Source organism: Plecotus auritus (assembly GCF_963455305.1).
Source record: "Plecotus auritus genome assembly, chromosome: 1".
Lineage (NCBI taxonomy): Eukaryota > Metazoa > Chordata > Mammalia > Chiroptera > Vespertilionidae > Plecotus > Plecotus auritus.
Window position 1 is genome coordinate 170,971,568 of NC_137770.1, and position 19,282 is coordinate 170,990,849.

Consider the following 19,282-nt stretch of genomic DNA (forward strand, 5'->3'; position numbering starts at 1 on the left):
TCACTAAATTTCTTGGAGGTTTCTAGAAGATTCTCGAGTAATCTTGTAACTGTGGTTTTGAACTCTATATCCAATATTTTGCTTTCATCCATTTCTTTCATTTGTGACTGGTTTCTTTGTCTCCACATTTTGGCTGCTTCCCTGTGTTTGTTTCTATGTACTGGGTAGCTGGTAAGTCTCCTTGAGTTGATAGAGTGGCCTTGTGTGGTTGATGTCCTATAGGGCCCAGTGTCTCAGCCTCCCCAGCCACCTGAGGTGGATGCTCTTGGTGCACCCCTTTGTGGGCTGTTTGCACAGTCTTGTTGTAGTTAATGCTTGATTGCTATTGGTATCACTGGGGGGAATTGACCTCCGGGCCAACTGGCTGAGATGACCAGCTCTGTCTACACTGGAAGATCTGTTGTGCAGGAGCCACCCTTATGGGGCAGGCCTTGCTTCAGTGGGGCTTTGATGCTCACTAAGGCTGCCCCTTGAGTGTGTCTCTGATGGATGTGAAGGGTTGTAATCTGGATGGTCTCACTCTGACCTCTTAGTACACTGGCTCTTGGATCTCCAAGGAGGTGCAAGATCAGCCACTGCCTGGGGCCACCCAGCAGGAGCTACAGGAAGATCTGCAGATTCCTCCTCTTTGTATGGGGTTTGGAAGTGCCCAGACAAGGCCCAGCTGTGAAGCAAGGCTGCTGCTGCTGCCAGGTAGTGGGCCTTCATTTGGAATCTCTGGGGCTCTCTGACCCAGCTGCAGTTTGTTTTAGGCGAAAGAATGGTCCATTCATATGCAAAAGCCCAAAGCTTGGGTGGGGTTGTAAATTGGGTGGGGCGGGGTCTCTGGGAATCACCAGGGTGGAGCAAACAGCAATGGCTGCCTTGAACCAGAGAGGTCCCTGGTTCTCCGTGTCCCACACCACTGTTCAGGAACAATGATCTCTGTGAGCACCTCTAAGAGTAAGCCACCCTCGCTTTCCTGTCCTGATGCCAGACAGTCCAGTTTCTCCAGGTATGTGTCTGGGTCCCCCAGAGTCTCACCCGGAACTGGAGTTCAGAGCAAGCGGGAGCTTGTATCTCCCTCCAGGTTTAAAGAGCAGCACATCCAGGTGCAGCACTTTCCCCGCCTCCGCACCTCTTACTGGTCTCACTGCTCTCTTCACCTCTCTCATTGTGGAACTTCCTCTCAGCCAGCTTTCCCGCCGTTCTGGGTGGTAGTTGTTCTGCCATTTAGTTGTGGTTTTGATGTGGTTGTGAGAGGCAGCAAGTATAGGTAATTACCTATCCTGCCATCTTGGTTTCCGGTCAAAATTTATCTTTATTGTTGAAAGTATTACAGATGTTCCCTTTGTCTTTTTGTTGTTTTTTCCCCCATTGACCCCTCCTTTGCACACCCCCTCTCCCAAGCCTTCACCACACTATTGTCTGTGTCCTTGGGTTATGCATATAAGCATATAAATTCCCCAGTTAATCTCTCCCCCACATCCACCCCGACCCCTTACCTCCACCTTTCCTCTGAAATTCATCAGTCTGTTTCATGGTTCCATGTCTCTTGTTATATTTTGTTCATTAGTTTATTTTATTCATTAGATTCCACATATGAGTGAGATCATGTGATATTTATCTTTCTCTGACTGGCTTATTTCACTTAGCATAATACTCTCCAGGTCCCTCCATGCTGTTGTAAATGGTAACAGTTCCTTATTTTTTAGCATAGTGTAAATGTACCACAACTTTTTTATCCACTCATCTGCTGATGGGCACTTGGGCTATTTCCAAATCTTAGCTATTGTAAATTGCACTTCTATGAACATAGGGGTGCATATATTTTTTCTGATTTTTTTTGGGATTCTTGGGATACATTCCTAGAAGTGAGCTCATTGGGTCAAATGGGAGTTCCATTTTTATTTTATTTTTTTTGAGGAAAATCCATACCATTTTCCACAGTAGCCACACCATTCTGCATTTCCACCAGCAGTGTATTAACCCTTTGCTCCACATCTTCGCCAGCACCTAAAATGGTGTATGATCTTTTTAATGGTAATTTAAAGCTTTTTATTTTTATTTTTGTCTGTATGACAGATATTTACTTGTTTGTAGATCACTGGGGTATATTCTTGGGTTCTTACAATTCCTTGTAGAACAATTTTGTATGGCTCAAGGAAAATTTAAAAGTCTGTGGTTCTAACTGTGGATAAAGGTCCTTGAGGAGCTCCCTACCTCCATCCTAATCTCTGGGTTGCTTTCCAACCTCAAAACCTACTCAGATCCACTTTAGGATCTCTCTTCCCCATACCATTCATCTCCCAAATGGCTATGTGTGTATGTGTGCATATGCATGTGTATTGTCATATTGCAACCAACAAATCAGAAATATAATTTCCTAGCTCATGGCATACCAGTTTCCCAGGAATTTAGTACAAAGACTATGAATTCTTATATGCTGGGCAAAAATGAATTCTCATTAAAATTTTTACTTTATCATTAGAATTTTTAGGCTTTTAAGCCTGCTATTTTATTAAAAAACACATTTAGTAATATTTTTTAGCTTTAACACAGATTAAATATATATTTCAGGGAGATTATGTGATATAAAGTTTTTTTTTCTCCCAAATCATAACTCTTGTCAATTGATATACTTTTCAAAAGTTGTTTTTATTTCTGCATCAAGGTATTTTTGAGCAGAGTTTTAAAGTAATATGGTTATTTTCCTAGAAGTAACCACATGCCTCTTTATTTCTTCCTTTCCCACACTCTCTGCCTAAGCTGGGATCTGGACTTTCATCAGCCTGTCTTCCCCTATTATTTTCCTTAGAAGACTCCAGGGCATCCCATTGTCCTGCAGGTAAACCACTAAGCTCCAACCACTTGATTTCTCTGGGACTGTGCCAGCACATCTTTCACCTCGCCAATCTTCCCAGGGACACTTTCTCGTCATCTCTTAAACCCTGCACTTTCACTTAACTTGTAGAAATACACAAGGGGAAAAAAATCCTTCCTTGCATTTTTATTTTCTGGAGGAAATAGCTGTTATCTCATTTCCATTGTTCACCTTTTTGATCATATTGTTTTCCTTTAAAAAATATGACTTAAACAGAGGATCTAATGAAAGACTAATTTTCAAGAAGAGATAGAATAGTATCTGCCCGATTTACTGGTAAATATTCATATCTATATAGCATATATGTATAAGTTATATTAGAAAGGTCTATTTCTCCCAAATATGATTCTTCATGCTATTAGGCATTTCTTAGTGAAGCTAGACAGAGGATAATTTATATACCCATCTTAACCCAACTATGATGTCACACATTTCCAGGGGAGTTGATGGTTGTGAGTTCCTTTTACAAGTTCTTTATTTACACCACAATTTTCTGTAGTGTTTCAAAGCTTTGAAATACAGGTCAGCAATATGTCAACACTTAACATCTTGGATAACACATCCTTCCCTCTTTTTGGCAGATGTTTTTCTTGTGCACCTCAGCTGCGTGTGTTGCCCTTTAATCTCTTAGTTTCCGAACTTTCTTTAAAAAGAGGTGTGCCCTACCATATAACTTCACCAAGATGCATCCTTATACAAATCACCCAGGCTGCAGAGTACAGGTCTCTTGTCTCCCACACCGGTGTGTCAGTTCCTTCTTCAAGAGCTCATCTCCTAGAGCTAACCAGTAAGTTGGGTCTGTAGTAGCTCCTTAATCTATACCAGGAGAACAGATCACTATATGATTGGACCATATGTCCTTTGGATGAGGCCTCATTAAGAACTTTTTGAATAGCTCAAAATTTTGTGTTTTGGTTGTTTTTTAGAAGTTTTGACCAGCTCTCTTGTTATTTCCAATTCCATATGAATTATGGACCTGAAATTCCTCTCCTACTGTGCTTGGCTTTGATGGCATCCAAGTTTTGAGTTTGCCATCTTTCTTGTTAGATTCTAGAATGTTATCTCATTCTTGGTCTGGCTCTTTCACCTCAGACACTGATGTGAAAATAATATCCCTTTCATTATACTTCTCTGTCGTGTGCAGCTCCATGCTTATCTGTGCTCATATCTAGTGTTGGCCCACATCCTGGGGAGATGAACGCAGGTTATGCGATGGATGCCAGGGTGTGGTACACTTACCACAGACTAGTTTGGGGGCATTCCAGTGCGGGAAACAACTGTTTTCTTTCCTGTTTTAATTCCAAGATCCTTCAGCAAATTAAGCCAATATGTCTTTGCATTGTGTTTTGTATTATTTCTGGGCAGGAATCACTACTGATGTGCTATTCCCTTTCATACCAGTGCTCCTAACAGTCGGCCAACATGTAGACATAGGTACAGCAGTTGACAAGTTTCATATGTTTCCTCATTTTACTTTTTCATATTTTCCTCTTTTGTGAAACTCTCTTGGCACATTTCTTTCTAAGTTGTTTTCATTTTTTATTCTTTTATTATACCAAAAAGATGTTGCCAGGTCAAAATCTTAGAATGATGGGTAGTCCTGGTGGGCCTCCTGAGCATCACATATTACTATCATCTGCTTTGGGGAACTAGGAAGAATAGGCAGCCCAGCAAAGTTTTTGCATTTGTTCTCTTTCTGTTTCACTAATCATCTCAGTTTGCCTCTACTGATGATAACAAGGTTGGACAGGACCTTTCCCTTCTTATTAACTATGTTTTTAGATAATATATATGTATACACACACACACACACACACACACACACACACACACATTTTAGAGGCCCAGTGCACAAATTCGTGCACCAGTGGGGTCCCTCGGCCTGGTCTGCAGGATTGGGCCAAAAATGGCTCTCTGACATCCCAGGAGGGGTCCCGGATTGCAAGAGGTCACAGGCCAGGCTGAGGGACCCCATAAGTGCATGATCAGGTCTGGGGAGGGGCACAGGAGGTTGGCCAGCTGTGCAGGGACCAAAGGAGGGCTCCAGGGTGTGTCCAGCCTGTCTTGTTCAGTCCCGATGGGCCAGACCCGAGCAGCAAGCAAACCTACCGGTTGGAGTGTCTGCCTCCTGATGGTCAGTGCACGTCATAGGAGCAGTTGAATGGCCTTAGCATTTCATTAGCATATTATGCTTTGATTGGTTGAACAGACAACCAGATGACCAGACACTTAGCATATTAAGCTTCTATTACATAGGATATATTGTTAATTTCAGAGAGGAAGGGAGAGTGAGATGGAAACATTAATAATGAGAGGGAATCATTGATTGGCTGTCTCCTGCACGCCCCCTACTGGGGAATGAGCCTGCAACCCCAGCATGTGCCCTTGATTGGAATTGAACCCGGGATCATTCAGTCTGCAAGCTGACACTCTATTCACTGAGCCAAACCAGGTAGGGCTGATCCGTATGTTTTACACACATCTTTTGTTTAATCCCCACCCAAACCATCTAAGTTAGGTATTGTTCACACAATTTCTCCAGAGGCATCTGGTTGCTCTTCTTGTCTGCTTGATAACCTGATATTTTCTGCTATTCCTGCTACATGCTAGTGTAATATGTAATGGAATGTAATAATGTAATATATGTAATATGTTTCATGTAATTTGCAATTTTCTGAGCCTTAATACTAGGATAATTGTCTCTTCATGTGTAAAACATTGTGTTTATTACATTCCATATTGACTGATGAAGACAAGAGAGGATCATAACTATTCATATTATTTCATTTTCCTATTCGGTGGTTTTGATTGCTTCCTATACATCCAAGATGGCAAAAGGAAGAGATAAAATAGCACGTGCTACTGTTTCTCTTCTCTTTCTCTGCATTTTTAGGATGCAATCTTCCTGTATTTTATTTTTTCACCTTGTTTTGTCTTACTCATCTCACCCCTTCCAAATATGCCATGCTTCGGAGATAGATTTTTCTCCACATGTCTTTTAAACACATGACTTACTGTGTACTCTCTTGGCCAGTTGATGAAGACTCTGAAGAACAGTAAAATGACTTGCTGGGTTCATAGAAATATGCCAGAGAAATATGGGGTTCATTCTTCTTGAGGTCTCCCTCAAATCTCACTTCTTTTGTGGAATTTTAGCTGAGTCCCCCTCCACTTTCTCTGAAGGCAGAATCATTCCTTCCTGCCTCTGTTATCTCATGTCACTTTATATATCCCTCAGCACAGCATTTATCTCAGATACTGTGACTGGAGGTTTATTTTTTTTCCCTATTAGATTGTGAGGTACTTTATGACAAACACTATGCCATTTATCCACACATCCCCTGGGTCTAGCTAGAATAGCATTTGGCACATTGTAGATACCAGACAAGGGTTTGTTCTGGGAATAATGGCATCCATGCTGTACAGTTGGCTGCTGTTCCTATTCTTGTTCCCTGAGGGGCTGCTTCATGTGGATCCTATTGCTTAGTGAGTGCTGATATAGGGGTTATCCTATTGACTCAGAAAAATGTATCAGGCAATGTGGATTCCAACCATAGAAGTTTCATCACAGAAATTCCATTTTCAATTGAAAACCCCAAGTTAAAACAGACCTAATCCATGCATACTATGGCATCTCCTTTGTAAAACTATGAAATGAGTTTAAACACAAAGGTCAAATTTCAAAATAAACATTAATATTATGATCAGGGCTTTCTCAAGGCAGTGAGGATGTTGTATATTAACACACACACACACACACACACACATACACAGGTGTCTTTGTTGCTTGAGGTCATTTGCGTGGTTATATAAGCTTACAATTTACATATGAAACATTACCAAATTGTTTACATGCATGGATTTCCAGCATAATTTCAGCTCGACCTTTGGTAAAGTTCCCCATGTAGGCAGGGCATGAAGCACCTCTCTCCCAGATTTCAACTCACAAGCAGAAGTAAGTTATTAAAGGAGTCAGGAGAGAAAAAAAAGAAAATAACTATGCTGCTAATAGAAGAAAGAAAGCAAATGTTGATTTAATCAATTGATTTACTTTTAAGTAAGAGAACAGATGTTTTCTGTTAAGTCCCTGGTGAAAATGCAGTAGGCGCCAGTGATACTTTAGGACCAGTGGCTTCTGATAAAATTTGAAACGAAGGTCTGGGCTGTTCTTGCTAAATGGGCTTTTGCACAGCAGGCCTGTCACTGTGGTGTGATTTTTCTCTTGAGCAGGAGTTGGCCTTCTCTTCTTGATGCATTCACTTTTGTTCTTTATCCCTTAGAGTAGGAGAAGAACATTCCATTTTTGTGCTGGTGTGTTGGTTGAAAATGTCAATTGTGAAGAATTTAATTCTTTACCCATAATTAGCTATTTTAATCCTTCATTTTCTGGCCCAGTGGAAAACACCTGTGGTGTCTTCTGATCTTAGCCGGGTTACAGGCTTCTCTTTGAAGAGTTGAGTTTGAAGAGCAGTTGAGGTGTTAGTTTCCCCGATGCTGTCTTCATAATATGTCCTTCAACCTCTCGGTGTAAACATTAACCAGAACCCCACTCACTAAATCTTCAAAGGTTTCCTATAAGGGTTTCTAAAATTCTTCATTCCCCCAAATGCCAGCTTTTCTTTCACAGTTTCTTGAAAATCGCTTGTGGTAATATGAGGCTTTTCTTTCTCATAAACATTCCAATTATGTTAATATTCTTAGAATTTCTTTACCAGACACAATTTGTTACTATTATTTCAAATAATAAAACATCTTCTTCCCCATTTTTTTCCCAGACTGCCATTATCTGACACACAACTCAACTAGACTATAAGCATTTTTATGAATAAAAGGTGTCTATACCATTTTAGATCCCTCTGTAGAACATGGTTTCTAGTACATGGTGGAAGTGAAGTCAATGTTGGTTGAATAAAGCCAGATATCTATATACACTGAGTGGCCAGATTATTATGACCTCTGAATGCATAATAATCTGGCCACTCAGTGTATATCCTATATAATAAAAGGCTAATATGCAAATTGTCTCCTCGACCAGGAGTTTGACTAGCAGGCAGGCCGGCCAACCGCTCATGCTCCCTCCCCCTGGCCAGGCTGGCCGGACCCCCCACCCATGCACGAATTCATGCACCAGGCCTCAAATAAATAAATGAATAAATAAATAAATAAACACACACACACACACACACACACACACACACACACACACACACACACACACTGAGTGGCTAGATTTTTATGCATTCAGAGATCATAATAATCTGACCACTCAGTATATATATAAAAGCCTAAGTGACCATCTGACCATCTGACCATCCGACCTGTAGCTATGATGCGCAATGACCACCAGGGGGAAGACACTCAAAGCAGGAGCTGCTGAGCTGCGGTGACTTGGCAGCTGCGGTTTTCGGGTGATGCACCCAGAACCAGAAAGGAGGGAGCCCTATTCTGGGGTGTGTCACCCGAGAACCACCCTCTCGCAATCTAGGACCCCTTGGGGGATGTTGGAGAGCTGGTTGCAGCCCGATCCCCACAGGCCAGGCCAAGGGACCCCACCAGTGCACAGATCCATGCACTGGGCCTCTAGTCTCCTTATAATTACTTAGTGGAACCTATTGTAGACAGGCTCTCTCAGGACTCACAGAAGAAATCAAGATAGCCAAGTAACCAAAGAAATTTGTTCTTTGTTCGTATTTTCCATAATAAATCCTCCCATTCTCACCCATCACTTTGTGTTACCTGACAATCCATTTGCTTACAACCAGTCTGCATTGATACACAAGAACGATAATAACAGAGCTATACAGTGAGTGTTTTATAGACGAAACTACCCTTACAAACTGGTGCCATGGCATTCACAGGCTAAAACCCCCACAATTTACATCTAGTAATTTCCTTTCTGTGGAAGGTAGGATGAGTGACCATTTCTGATACCTGCCCAGTATTGACTAGCATCTACTTGGAACAGTGTCTCTGATTGACTAAAGTAAGTGAAAGAGATGATAAAAAGGATGTATTCAGACACATGGAAAGTCTGCCATTCTTCTTTTCCCAGTGCAGCTGCCCTGGATCTACTCTGATTTTTACCTCCCAGTGTCATCCTTTGAACCAGGGGTCCTCAAACTTTTTAAACAGGGGGCCAGTTCACTGTCCCTCAGACCGTTGGAGGGCCGGACTATAGTTTTTAAAAAAAAAGCTATGAACAAATTCCTATGTGCACTGCGAACCCGGGACGAGTTGGCTGCTAAGCAGGACAGGCAGCGGCACCCGGTGGGCCGGATAAATGTCCTCGGCGGGCCGCATGTGGCCAACGGGCCGTAGTTTGAGGACCCCTGGTCCTCCAACTAAAACACTTGCAGTAGGTGTAGGAGAGTGTTTCTAAGGTAGGAGCCTGAGAAGTGCTTATTTGAATGGAGCTCAATTCTTAGCCTTTCAAAGGGGCAGAGTGGTAGATAGTTTCCATCAGTAATTACCTCATAGGAGAGTGCTGTGCATCTAAACAGCCACCACCACCACTGGCACTGATTCAGGGAGAAGCTGGAGCCTAAGCCCATGTGATTGCTGAGAAAGAGCTACCCTGTCTCCGCTCTGAGTGGTCTGTCAGCCCATTTCTGGAAGTAGTTTGGGATAAGCATGGAAGAAGACCTTTTAAAACCATAGCTGACTTCCGAACACAGGAAGCACTTGATTCTTCAGCCTTAAAATATTTAGTGTGCATAATTTAGAAATATTAAAATAACTTTCTTCTTTTTTTAAAACTTCATTCATTCTTTAAAAACACACACAATTAATTACTCATTAATTCATGCATTCACTCATGAATCAACCCACACCTGGTGAGCACTTGCTATGAGGTAAGCACTTGTGAGGCAATAGGAAGACATTGGAGAGCAAAGCTAGCATTGCCCTGCTTTAATGAAACTTTTAGTCCATGACAGAGATGGGCCTTAAATAATCACGCAGTTGTACAAATGGATATCAATGCTCTGAAGGGTGAGAATGTTATTTGAAGAAAGTCTATAACAGAACCAATGCCATATAGTTTGGGGCAGGGAAGAATTGTTGGAGCTACATCCTTTGAAGGCAGAATGGAAGTTAGCCAGCTGAAGCAGGTGGGAGAGAGCTTGCCAGGTACAGAGAGGGGCATGGGCTATAAGGGCCTGGGCCAGGAGGCATACTCAAGAAATGTGCAAATATGGTTCAGATGAATCTTAAAGGGTAGGCAGATGCAGGCCATACAGATACTTGCTCCCTCTCAATCTGTCTTTCTTTACAACCTGGCTGTGGTTTTCAACTGCCCTCCAAATGTCCCACTAGAACATGTAATCCTAAGTGTAGGACAGGGCAACCAAATGGGCATGTCACCATACTTGGCTGACAAATATCAATTGTGAAGTGTAAGGAACAGTCCCTGAGCATATGAACTTCCAAATATAGTAATTACACTTTTCACAGAATTGAGGAATACTAGGTAGAGAGGAAATCCACCCCATTGGTTTATGATCGGTCTTCATGTTAATGAGCTGGATCCTTGGAAAGAACAACTTCTCTAGAGTGGGGAGTTTCTATCTTTCCAGCAAGAAGGGCTAAAGCTCCGACCTTTTCCTCCAGCTAACGTAAGCCTCTGCCTTTTGTTACAGCTAATTGAGGTTTCTTTTGTGATATTCTCAGTAGAATGGCAACCAACTGTTCAAAGCCAACTTTTTATTTCTTCATGTAATTGTTAAGTACCCTGCCCTCTACACTGTTTAATAGACCTAACCTCTGCTTTCTGAGTAGAGGTGCATATTCATCTGAGCTATATGCCCTGATGAACGTATTCTTCTAAATGTATCTTTCACTCTTGCTCCTCTTTAATTCTTTGTTGTCACTACTGTTACAATTACTTTTGTAACATGCAAAACTGACCATATGACTTCCTTGCTCAAAGTCATTCCATAACTTGTCCTCATTAGCTAGCAGATGAAAATCTAGAGTCCTAAGAGGATGGTGAGAGTTCTTCATCACCTGGCACTTTTCTACACTTTAGCCTTACTCTCTTCCACTCTTGTACACCGACTGTTTTTGGCCTTTGATCAGCATGCTATTTCCAGCCCGACCTTGGCTGAGACCATGAGTGAGCTGTCAATTGTTGTTTTTTTTTCAGGTGAATTCCAACCTGCTGATTAAAATTCAGTTTTACCACTGCTTCCTTTGGGTAGCCATCTCTATTTCGGGGTTAATTTTCTTTATCTATATTTTTATGCTCTCAGAGCACTGGGAAAATGCAATGTGATGTAATCATTTCTCTCTGTGTCTTCCTCCACTGAAAGGAACCATCTTGTTAGTATCCCCAGAACTTAACATGGTACCTGCAAGTGGCTTTCACTCAATAAATATTTGTTGAAGAACAAATACATTACAGAATTTAAGATATAATGGTGTTATCTGTGAGATTAAAAAACAAAACAAACTAAAGATAGAAACAATGGGAAAGATTTTCATCTTTTAGAAATTCTGGAATGATGATGATTTAGTTTTGGAACTCCATATTATTTCTATGGTGATAGATGTTTGTAAGTGAAGATTGCCTATAATAAATCAATTGCAAAAATATACCTAAATCTTTACTACACCCTGTACGCACATCTTTTGCAATAAAACTTTGAAGCTTCTCCTGCCAAAAAGAGGTGGAATCTCTTTTCCCATCCCTTAAATCTACCTAGACTCATGATTCTCTTTAGCCAATAAAAAGCTATGAAAATGAGTATACTCCAGTTATGAGTCTAGGTTTCCAATGGCCTTGCACAGTTCTGTCCTGTCTTTTGTAATCCTGCTACTGCATGAGAACAAACTCAGTCTATTCTACTGGAGGGCGAGAGACAATATGGAACAGAGATCAATCGTGCCAGGACCTGGGACTCGCTGGACCACCCAGTCCTCAGTGGACCTGCCGGTTGGCTACAGATGCATGTGCAAACCAAGAACACTCAGTTGAGTCTGGCATCAATTGTAACCAACAGAATCAGGAGCTAAATAAATGGTCTTTTAATTAACATTATGAAACAATGTTATAAAAATAAATATTTCCCAGTAATAATCTATTTTATCTTATTTAATAATTTATTTTTTAGTCACAGACTATTTATTGGGCACCTGCTATATGCAAATCAATGTTTTAGGCTTTAATGAGATTCCCAGGTAAATAAGATATAGTCCCTATTTACAATAGAATGTGATAAAACTCCTAGGCGGAATTGAATAAATGCACATGCAAAGCAATGAAATGCTAAGTTTAGCACAGAATTCCAAATAGGTATAATAGTAAGAGCAGCTTAAGGCCCCATTTTCTAATTGTTGATGGTAGATTATTCTCTAATATGAGAAAACAGTACTGGCTGACCTGGGAGCAGAGGAAACTTCTTTGAAATCTGTTCCAAGTGGAGTGGTCTGGGGTCTTTACTGAAAGTCATAGGCCACCCCAGCTGCTCAGCATTCTCTAATACTGAGGCTAGAATTTCCCTCACAGTGTGGTTTTCTAATAATGGTTGTCAGTTACAAATATTTGTTCCCAGAGCAATGTTGAACACATAGTAGGGATTAAAAAATAATTGTTGATTTGAATTAACTTAAAAATTTTTCTTTTTGTAAAACAAAAACAAAAACCTTCAATTAACTTCCATTGGTTTTGTGTTTTAGTAATCGCTTATGCGTCCAAATTATTAGAAATGGAATATTCTGGATTAATAAAATAGTCTACCCATGAAAAACACACATGGTGTCTAAATAAGACAAAGGAAAATCGTTTGGACAAAAATAAAAAGGATCCCAAATCAATTATATAGAAAAGATTCTTTTATTAACTTTTGGTCGAGAATATGTTTGTATATTTTCAGAAAACAACTCCAAGACCATGTGGATTCCTGCAACAGAGAGGAATTGACAAGTCTGCTCCAACCATGAAGACAAGAGGAGAAACAGTCCAGAGATGGAAGACGCTGATGAAGCCTTGCCACGATAGCACTCAGCAGCTGTGCGACACAGCAAGTTGCCTAGGACCAAACCAGAGAGGGTCGGACCTGCATTGCCACCATGTGCCCACCATCCAGATATCATTGCTGACATGTACACATAAGGAACTGTTTGACATTGAAATGGGGACTCAGAACTGTTGGACATGGAAATTGGGACTCAAACATTTTTTGTTATTATATGTTTATTTCTAGTCTGCAGAGGCAAGATTTTTTAAAGGAATGAAATGGGGAAAAAATAGATACAGAAGCAAAGAAGCATTGAACAGACTGTCAAACTACAGTGGGAAGGCAGAGGAGGTTGCGGGGGGGGGGGGGGGGGCTGTAAGAGATCAACCGAAGGACTTGTACGCATGCATATAAGCATAACCAATGGATAAAAAAAAAACTGGGGGGAGGGGGCAGGTAAAGGCATGTACTGGGGGGAAGGGGAGGCCGGGGAAAGTCAATGGGGAAGGAAAAAAAAAAAGGAGACATATGTACTACTATTTGTAATACTTCAAACAATTAAAAAAAAATAAAAAAATAAAAAAAATAAAAAATAAATAAAAAAAATAAAAAATAAAATAAAATGGTCTAAAAAGGATACTTATTTATTTTGTATGTTTATAGTTTACCTAATAAAATAATAAGAATTCAGTGTATAAAAATAATAGTTAAATTTGACTGTTTGTTCAGCCATCAAACTTCATTGTATAACACTATAAGCAGCATATTTTTGTGATTTCTGGATATTTGTATTGAGTTTCCCACAAAAAGCTGTCACCTATAATATCATGCCTATACAGCCAGAAATCAAAGAATAAACAATCCTGAGTTTTTCACTTTAATTTTATTGTTTTACATAGTAGCACATGGTATTTAATTGTCAAAATGGGAAGTTAATATGTAAAGTAAAATGTCTCCTCCTGTACTGAAAATAATTTATCTTCTCCAGATGTGTAACAAACCTTTTTTATGTTTTGCAATTTTGTCTGTAACCATGCAGTCATACATACTATAAATGGCAGGTGTTTTTTTAAAGACTCATTTGAAACTAAAATAATCTAACAGAGAAAGAATTCAAATATACTTCAGCACAAAATTGAGTCAAATTATACATAGCCAGCTTGAAACCCAGGCCAAAAGCAAAGAGATTCCCACCATTACAACATGGGTTTGCAATAAAAGTTTAGGGAGATAGATCACTCTTCTGAAGCCAGAACATCAAGAAGTACTTAGGTTATTTTTAGAGGGAAATGTGGGTGCTATATCGAAGTTAGGTTCCAGGAATCACTAGGTTAAAAAAGAAAAGTACAATTGTCATTATTATCTCTACTATCAAGTTAAGGTAAGTCAGCGGCAACTGGAAACTTCCTCCAGCTAACCATCTAACCAAGCAGCTGCTCAATGAACCGCGTTCCAATGATGGTAACATTGTGCACGTGCTTCTCACCTACTCCCCCACTACACAGCAGCTAACACAAAGCCGAAGGCCTTCAAGCACTTGGGTGATGAGTTTAGCTGGATTAAATGGGATAGATGACTTAGCACTAAGTAGCTGTGCATCTTTGAGTCATGCCTTTAGCCTCTCTGGGGCTCTAAAATGTGACAACATTTTGAATTATAAAATTATAAATCTTCATGGGACCCACAAATCATCAAAGTCAAAACAGGGCCTTTATTTTCTTTGGGCCCAAGTATCCTTCTGAGGCAACAGAGAAAATAACCTGTTCATTTATTTGTCAGGCTGCACAGTTGTTTCATTTATTAGCATGTCACCTAGAATGGCTTTAAGGATGGGTAATGCCTCAAGGGATGATTGCTGATTATTTGATCCCTTGTGATTTATTTATTTCTCTCGGCACTTAATGAATATGGAAAGGAATGGCCTCGGCCATCTAGAAGAGCTTACTTGGTTTTTTCTTCTCTTCAAAGGTCACATGGTCTATAAAGTTAGAGCTGATACTGCTGTTACTGCGTGTGGATATGACCCTTAGTGATTTTAAGTGGGATTATTTAGTAGGCATACTAATTAGTACACAAAATGTAAGCTTAACTTTGTGAAAACATTCCTGGGAAGCTCTTGGGAAATACTGCTAGTAGTAGTGTACTGATATGGCAAAAACTGTGTGCTAGACCCCCATGTGCTATAATAAGTAAACAGAATACAATATTTGCTATATGAGTTTTTATCATATATCACCTAATTTAATCACCATAAAAGCCTAGATTTGATTCCTATTCTATAGGAGAGGAAAAATGTAGAGAGATTATTGCTCATTTATTTATTTATTTAACACATATTTATTAAATGCCTCCTCTAGACCAAACCCTGTTCTAGGTATCAGGGAAAGCGCTCTCTCTCTCTCTCTCTCTCTCTCTCTCTCTCTCTCTCTCTCTCTCTCTCTCTCTCTCACTGTCTGTGTGTGTGTGTGTGTGTGTGTGTGTGGCTAAGGGTGGGATTCAAGATCCATTATATCCTTGGGGTTGTATTCTTGAGCGTGATGGTGGCAGAAGATGTTAGCATTCTATAAGTAACAAATGCAAAATCAAATCATTTCAGACTTTTTTTTTAATTTATGAGGACAATACAAGTTAATGTGACAGATTGACTGGGATGGGGGTGCACATAAGAGAGGGAATCAGGAGGCCCTCTCTGAAAAGGTGACATTTGAGTTGAGATCTAACTTGTTAAGTGGAGTAACTAGAATTTCAATTTAGGACTCTTCTAGTATTAGATACTCTAGTAATAACATTTTAATTACATTTGCCATGGAAACTAAAATACTAAGATGTCCATTGTAATAACAGAGAAATCCAAGAAGTCTCTAAGTACCTATATCCTGCCTCCTCTTGAGATTAGTAGGGTCAAATAAAAAAGGAAAGGAATGTAAAATCTTTTAAGAATTATGTACACTAAAGCTTTCTTCCTATTGTGTGCCCTTGAAGTCTGGCATGGGGTGCAAGCTGAGAGAAGAAAAAAAAAAGAAAAAGAATGACACATATGCAATTTCAGTTTAAGAAATGGAGAGTGTAGTGATATAGTCATAAATAAAACATAATAGCATTTATTCTTTATCCATCTTCAAATGCTTTAAAGAAATAGCTTTCCAAAGATGAAAGTTAAAATCATCTGTAATCCACTATCCAATGAAAATAATGGTTAATATTTTGGTATATATTTTTAAAGATTTTTTCTATGCATATTTGAATAAAACTCAATTCAGATTTGTAATATACTTTTTACTTAATGTTTTATTATGAATATTTGTCTATGTATTTAAACTTCATGAAACATAATTCATAGTGGCCCCAGAAGAGTTCATCATATGACTATATGGCATTTAAATGATATTTAACCATTTCCTAGTATGTTGAACATTTAGCTTCTTCCAATATTTTTGTCATTTTAAATAATGCTGAAATGATTACCTTCATATGTATCTCTATGTTTGCTTGTCTCATAATGTTCTTAGATTACTTAAGTAAAATGGTTATCAAAAAATAGGAAATCCTCATAATAAAAAATATGAAATAAAAAATATGCTAGGAAAAAGTTGCTGGGTAGTTTGAGGTTCTCTTGCAAAGCCAAATTTGACATTCTATTTACCCTGGATTATAGACTTACAGGGGAAAGTCTCGACTTACAAATGAAGATTCCAGGGGGGGCTAATGGTCTCAACTTATCTTCTGATTGTTATTTTCCCAATATTCTATTAATAAAACCTTTGCTTTAACCAATGAGTCTATGTTCAATAATAATTGATACTCACAGAATAATACTGAGACACCACCAAATCCAAATTAGTCATCAAAACAAACAATTTATACTCAGTAGAGTTTTGTATTATGTATTTACTAGAGGTTTGATGCATGAAGATTTGTGCAAGAATAGGCCTTCCTTCCCCTGGCTGCCAGCACCCGGGACCCGGGCCTTCGCTCTGGCTGCTGCCTTCTGCCTTTGCATGCTGCCCAGAGGCCTGGAGCAGCCAGGGTGGGGTGGAACACCTGTGTCGTTGCCATGGCAACAACGCAAGCATCCTGGCCCAGCCACTGCCATCTTTGTCTCATTGATTTGCATATTCCCTCCTTATTGGCTGTGGGTGCCCCCATCTTTGTCGCAAAGTGATGGTCAATTTGCATATTCCATCTTTATTAGATAGGATAATATTGTATGTTATCTATATAGGATTATATTTATACTTAAAAATAATAGTTTCTTTATGTCTGTATGGTGCCTTTAGGTTAATCAGAGTAATCAGATTACAATGAAAACCTTGTCCTTCAATGCAGGTTTCGCAGCAGAGTTTACAGAGTATTGTGCAGTTTGTTCCTACTTCATTAAGTAGGAGTTCTAGATGAGTCATACCCTTCTATGCCATTTCACTTTCCCCAAATAAGCTTTCCTCAATTTTATTTAAAACATTATTTATATTGAGGTCTGTAAGAATAGCCATGAAGCCTGTTAGATGGTCTTAAGGGATTAGCAAATTGGAATTTAGCTGAAAAATGACAATTTTAACAGATCAGACTTCCCCTCTGGAGGCTAACAAGTATGCATCAACTATACTAAGAAGAGATGTTTATTTGAAACTTATCCAAACAATCTGAAACCCTTGGGTGGAAATTGTGACAAAAAGGGATTTTCCACAGATTTCTATCCTCTTTCTCACTTTTGGATAGTCTAGAAACATGAAATCAAATAGCCCACCTGGCTTTGCTGCCTGGGGTAAAAGTAGAGCAGCAAATGATGTGAATGAAGAAAAGAGAAAGACAGAGACAGGGGAACTCTATTAGATATACTTTAAATTAGACTGGTACTTATATTCAAGAGAGAAAGAAAAGAATATTATACTTTAATTGAGGTGTATTTGAAATAATTTGTGATGTATAAAAAACTTTAAATACATAAAATTGAACTCTAAATTACATAGATGATGGAATAAAAGCAAGAGTACAGTACCTAGTGTCACCTTCATCCATTTGCATTAGGCAATGGGAAATGTATAGTAGTTTACTCAATGAGCTTATCTTCAAGTGTAGCTATAGGAAAAATTATTTCCTTTCAAATCTCCTATTTTACATTAAATATTTCTCTCAAAGTCCAAATTGAACAGCAGCTTCATTCTTAAAGGTAGTACATAATGTGTGATTGAATACCTGCTCAGGTACGATTCTGAATAGCAGCTTTCCACTCACTGATTTGAGACTTTAGGTTTGAATCACATTTCTGGACCTGTTCTTTCTCTCTTTCTAAAAATGATAGAATTGGAATCGATCATTTATGGTTAAGATCAAGTTGAAGACGTAAAATTTACAGTTACCTGATGGATTTTTTCCTGTTTCATTGTTCGGGTCCCTCTCTCCTTCCCCATATTTTTTATTTACAATTGCTTGCATGTTTGATTATACTATTAGACTCAGAAAATACAAGCTTATGAGTTCTCTTGTCCCCATTAATTTCCAATATGCTTGAGAGTAGAGACTGGACTGTTTTTTGTTTCTCCTGTGCCTTCGCATAATGTCTAATTGTTTTTCTGCATAAGAAGGGACCCAGCCCTGTTTTTAACTGACTGACAAGTGTCTTTCCAATCTCCACATGGAACGTAAATAGAATAAACAAATGCATATGTAAGATCATTAAATCTCCATTGTTTAGTTTATAAGTTTTGTGAGATCCTGAGGTCCTATGACCAGATTCTAAATCTTAAGAGAGTTCATGGTTATTATCTTTTGCTTCTCATATTTTTTTCCATCAAGCTCAATAAACGACCCTTTCAGATTTCCATTGTTAGCTGAGAGAAGTAGAGAAGTGCTCCGGGGGAAAAAAAAGGATGTGGGGATGTAAATATGATTTCACTGGATACTCAGGGCTGACTGCCTGGAGAAGTGTTTTCCGTATGCAAGCCCGCCCCTGGCATGGGTGCTTTCCTGGGAGTCACTGAAGAACAGAGACAGAGCTGTGATTAACCGGGATGGCCACTAGAGGTCAGTGCTGACCACTCACAGAGATGGTGAAGCCAAGGCAAGGCCTTTGGACTAAGAAGAGTACCTGACATTTCTTGGTGCCGTTGGTTGAGGTTGAATGGACACTGGATCCATTGTGAATTGTGTGTTGTGTGCAGACATTAATAGGACTCGTGTTAACTTGGCTAATAATTATATTCAAGAATATTACTCAGGATTATTTCTCACTCCTGGATATAAATCAACTGTTTTGGAAACGTTAACAAATTCCTGCTTTTTGGGATACCTCAGTAAGCTCTCAGTTTTCCTACTTTCTCCTCTTTTAAATTGATCTATAAGCACACATAAGGTACATATGCTGGACCAGATGGTGGTACTTGAGGTACTTTGATAAGGTTCTGTTATTCCCACAACGTAAAACACGCCTCCACTTTTTTGATGGGAAGGCTTGTCATTTTATTAT